This window comes from Mirounga leonina, unplaced genomic scaffold (genome assembly GCF_011800145.1).
Source record: "Mirounga leonina isolate KUSES-001 unplaced genomic scaffold, KU_Mleo_1.0 Mir_170, whole genome shotgun sequence".
Classification (NCBI taxonomy): Eukaryota; Metazoa; Chordata; class Mammalia; order Carnivora; family Phocidae; genus Mirounga; species Mirounga leonina.
The window spans coordinates 46,516,541-46,522,049 of NW_023270433.1; positions in this window are offsets into that span (position 1 = coordinate 46,516,541).

The following is a 5,509-nucleotide window of genomic DNA, read 5'->3' on the forward strand; positions in this document are numbered from 1 at the left end:
CATTGTTATAAAAGGTAAAAAAAACAAAAAAAAACACTGTTTCTGCCTTTTTATTATTGGGTTGGAGTTTTCTGGAACTTTAGGCCTATGTGGGCACTTCCTCTTTCCAGCCTCGCACGCCCCAGGGTGCTGTTGTTGTTACAGACATTTAATGAACTAAGGATATGAAACTTAAATGGGTTACATGGCCTTTCCTGTGTCATACGGCCATCAAGCGGTAGTGCCAGGGTTCACTTTAAAAAAAAAGTGTTTTTTTGTTTACTCATTTGTTCAGTCAACATTTATTGAGCACCTATTATGGCACCTTGCCAGGGGGAGGGAGGAGAAAGACATCAACTAACGAACACACAAACATATGACTAGAAATTTTAACACCAATTTCATTGACTAGAAGGTAGTATTTTTTCCAAAAGATAAATGCATGCCACAGTAAGAGTACACAGCATGGATTGTAAGACTTCTGGATTTCGGATGATAAAATGTCAAGACCTGGGTCTTCAGATGGATGAAATGGGGTAAAAAAGTGGTGAAGAGAAACTCCATGGAGACCTCAGATTGACAGACTCACGCTTGGCCTTCCATTACGTATCTGGCAGCAGGAGCTGAGCCTCTCAAGGTTTAGGATATTTTGCTCTAACCTTCGCAGCAAGCATGTGACAGAGCCAGCAGAGCGTGGTCCACAACCACAGAGCCGGCCTGGGGGGTCCTGACAGAGCTGCCCCCCAACTACGCCCCACCCAGCTTTCTGAAACTCCCCCACAGTGGCTCCAGAGGGCTGTGAAGTAGCTACTGACCACCACCTGAACCAAAAGCAGCTCCAGCTTCTCTACCACAGCAGGGGGAGGAACATGGCTCTAACTTCAGCTGACACACACAGGCCATGCTGCCTCCTCTGCAGTATGGGTACCATACCTTCATGACTTTTTTTTTAAGGTGCAATTCATACTACATAAAATTAACAATTTTGAACTGTACAATTTGTTGGCATTTAATAAACTCACAATGTTGTGCAGCCATCACCATTTATTTAGTTCCAAAACATTTCGATCACCTCCAAAGGAGACCCTACACCTATTAAGCCTACCCATTAAATCCTCCCTGTCCCCAGGCCCTGGCCACCACTAATCTTCTTTTGTCTCTATGGATTTACCTATTCTGGACATTTCATGTAAGTGGAAGCATACAATATGTTGCCTTTTGTGTCTGGCTTCTTTCATTTAGCTTAATGTGTTTGCTGTTCATCCATGTTGTAGCATGTACCAGGACTTCATTCCTTTTTATGGCTGAGTAGTATTCCATTACTTACTCCATCTCATAATGAATATTTGGGTTGTTTCCACCTTTTAGGTATTGTGACCAGGGCTATATTCGTATACAAGCATTTGTTTGAATACTTTTCAGTTCTTTGGGGTATATACCTAGGAGTGGAATGGCTGGGTCATGTAATAGTACTCTGCTTAACTTTTTGAGGAACTGTCAAACTGTTTTCCACAGTAGCTGCCCTATTAAATATTCCCACAACAATATACAAGAGTGGAATAGCTGGGGCCTATTATAGTACTCTGCTTAATTTTTTGAGGAACTGTCAAACTGTTTTCCACAGTAGCTGCACCAATAAATATTCCCACAACAATATACAAGGGTTCCAATATCTCCACATCCTCAATAACACTTGTTATTTTCTGGGTGTTTTTTTTTTTTTTTTTTTTTTTAAAGCTATCCTAGTGGGTATAAAGTAGTATCTAATTGTGGGTTTGATTTGCATTTTCTTAATGACTACAGATGTTGAGCATCTTTTCGTGTGTTTATTGGTCATTCACGTATTTTCTTAGGAGAAATGTCTATTCAAGTCCTTTGCCCGTTTTTAAATTGAGTTGTTTTTCTTTTTGTTGTTAAGTTGTAAGAGTTCTTTGTCTATTATGGATATTAGACCTTTATCAAACATATGATTTATAAATATTTTCTCTCATTCTATGTGCTGTCATTTCACTTTCTTGATGGTGTCCTTTGATGCACAAAAGACTTTAATTTTGATTGAGTTTGTTTTTCCCTATTGTATAAGGTAGGACTCTAACTTCATTCTTTTTCATGTGGATATCCAATTGTCCTAGCACCATTTGTTAAAGAGGCTATTCTTTGCCAATGAATGATCTAGGATCCTTGTCAAAAATCAATTGACTATAGAGGTACTGGTTTATTTCTAGACTCTCAGTTCTATTCCATGAAATATATGTCTGTCTTTACATCAGTTCTACACTATTTGATTACTGTAGCTTTGTAGTATGTTTTGGAAAATGAGAACTGTGAGTACTCCAACTTTGTTCTTTTCCAAAATTATTTTAATCTGTTTTAAGCTTTTATCTGGGGTCGCTTGCAGTTCCATATGCATTTATGGATTAGCTTTCCCATTTCTACCAAAAAAAAAAAAAAAAAGGCCACTGGGATTTTCATGGGGACTGCATTGTATATGTAGATCATTTTGGGTCCTACTGCCACCTTGACAATATTAAGTCTTCCAATTCATGAACACAGGATGTCTTTCCATTCATTTAGTCTTTAATTCCAGCAATGTTTCATATTTTCAGTGCACAAGTATTGCATGTATTTGGTTAAATTTATTCCTATTTTATTCTGTTTGATGCTACTGAAAACTGAATTGTTTTCTTTTTTTTTTTTTTGGACTGTTCATTGTTAATGTATAGAAATACAACTGATTTTGAAGTGTTGATCTTTTATCCTGCAGCTTCACTAAAATTGTTTATTAACCCTAATTGTTTTTTAGTGGATTCTTTAGGATTTTCTACATATAAGATCATGATATCTGCAGAGAAGGATAGTTTTATTATTTCTTTCTAATATGGATGTCTCATTTCTTTTTTTCTTGCCTAATTTCTCAGGTTAAAACTTTCAGGACAATGTTGCTTGTAAAACTTTGAATAGAAGAAACAAAAGCAGGCATTCTTTTCTTGTGCCTGATATTAGCAGGAAATCTCTATCTTTCACCACCGATTATGATGTTAGCCTATGGTTTTTTCAAAAGTACCCTTAATCAGATTGAAGAAGTTCTGTTCATTCCTACTTTGATTTTTTTTTTTTTTTACCATGAAAGAGTGTTGGATTTTCTCAAATTCTTTTTCTGCATTGACATGATGGTATGTTTTTTCCTTCATTCTATTGATATATTACATTGATTGACTTTTATATGTCAAACCCCTTGCATTCCTGAGATAAATTTCACTTGATAATGGTGTGTAATTATTTTAACATTCTGTTGGGTTTGGTTTGCAAAGACTTTGTTGAGGATTTTTTTTTTTTTCATCTATATTCACAAGGGTATTGGTCTGTAGTTTTCTTTTCTTATAATGTCTTTGCCCGGTTTTTTATCAGGGTAATGTTGGCCCCATCAAATGAGTTAGGAAGTGTTCAATATTCTATTTCTTAGGAGAGCTAGAGAAGGACTGGTGTTAATTTTCTTTAAACATTTGATACAAGTCACTAGTGAAGCCATCTGGTCCTGGACTTTTCTTTGTCAGGAGGTTTTTGACGACTGGTTTAATCTGTACTTGTTATAAGTCTGTTCACATTTCCTTTTTTTTTTTTTCCTTGAGTCAGTTTTGCTAGTTTGTATGTTTCTAAGGAATTTGTCTATTTTATTTAGGTTTGTTAGCATACATTGTTCATAGTTTTCTCTTACGATCCCTTTTATTCCTTTAAGGTTGCTAGTGATGTCCCCATTATGCTGTGTTTAAGTCATCTTTTTCTTGATCAAGAGTTCACTTGGTTGCTGTAAACCTGTGACCACTTTCCAGAGTTCCCACAAAGTCAATTCTGACGCTAATCTTTTTGGTGTTTCTGTTTAGGGATGGGCTCGTGGAGCTTCCAACCCTGCTATTGGCACTGATGTCACTTCTGTTTTTTGTTTTCTATTAGAGTATAATGGCCAACTGCCTCTGATGCACCAAGTTCCTTCCCCCGTACATCCCGCCTGACTGGGATTCAGTGCCCCACTACTGGCCTTCCCACCATCTGGGTATCTGTCCCCCACCATTTCTCTGAATATCTCTAGCTCTGATGCCAAGCTATGTCCCCTCAAATGTTTTCCACCTTCCCTCCTCCTCCTCCCGCTCCTCCGGTTTGTAGGAGCTCGCTCTTCTTTGCTCAACTCTCCTGAGCGCGCGCGCACCACCCCCGCTCCCGGAGTCACTCTCCTACCCTTGGCCAGCAGGCTCCGCTGTGGCGTGGGCGCCTCCGGAACCGCACTGGCGCCGACTCGGAAGCCCCGGGGCCTCAGGCCAGGCGGCGCTTCCCTCCGAGGCCCGACGCTGCCCGAGCTCGCGGAGGCTCCACGTGCGCGTCTCCCCGCACGCCGAGCGCGCGCACGCCCGCACGCCCGCGCGCCCACGCCCGCGCCTTCGCGGAGGGACCTGGGAGTGAAGCGCAGGCCGGGGCCCGGGTCGCGCGGGTGGACCTGGGTGGCACAGGTGCCCTGAGAAACGCGGGGTCGACTTTCCCTGGTTAAGAAAGGAAGCGAGGGAGAAAGGAGGGTGCGAGGAAGGGAGAAGGAGGGAGAGCGGGGCGCGGCTGCAGGATCGCAGCTCAGCGCTGAGACAGGGGCTTTCCCGTGGTAACCGACCAAATGTCCGAACCGACAAGCCGCGGGGTACGTAGGGCTGGGGGGGGGGGGCAGGGGGGGGGGAGTCAAGATGAAACATCGAAAAGGCGGTGATGGACTGCAGCGTTTTAACGCTTGGGTTGGAGCGCAGCCTGGCTCCGGCAAACTGAGAACCGGGAAACGGTCCTGGACGCGGCCGTGAGCGTCCCTGGGCCCCGCGCACCCCCAGGCGGCCGGGTGGGAAGGGCTGGCTCCCCAGCTCTTGCACCTCCTTTCAGGTCTCACAGACTTGGTTTAAGCAATAACACTCAACTAAATAAGCAAATAAACGTATTTTTAAATGACTGCATTATTATAAGCCACCTGTTTTCCTACTCAAGCTTTTCTTTTGAGTGAATTGTCCTGCGACAGTCTTCTGAATTCTCAGTTGTCTTTTCATCAAATAGCGGACATAATACTTTGGTGTTGCCAGTCCTCTCTGTAGATAATTTGGTCTTAGAAAATGTTTCTCTTGAGAGATTGCAGCCGAAGAACAAGTCTGAGAAAATCGCTCTCGGGGCAGCTGGGTGGCTCAGTCGGTGAAGCGTCTGCCTTCGGCTCAGGTCATGATTCCAGGTCCTGGATCGAGCCCCGCATCGGGCTCCGTGCTCGGCGGGGAGCCTGCTTCTCCCTCTCCCACTCCCCCTGCTTGTGTTCCCTCTCTCGCTGTCTCTCTCTGTCAAATAAATTAAAAAAAAAAAAAAATCTAAAAGAAAATAAAATCGCTCTTACATGTTTTCTGTCTATGGACTACTCTTTGAGATTTCTTTAAAGTTTTTCTGAACATATTGAGAATAATCAATCCCTAACCTCTGTCTCCATTTAGATGGATAATGTAGCTGCCCCAGATAGTACTTG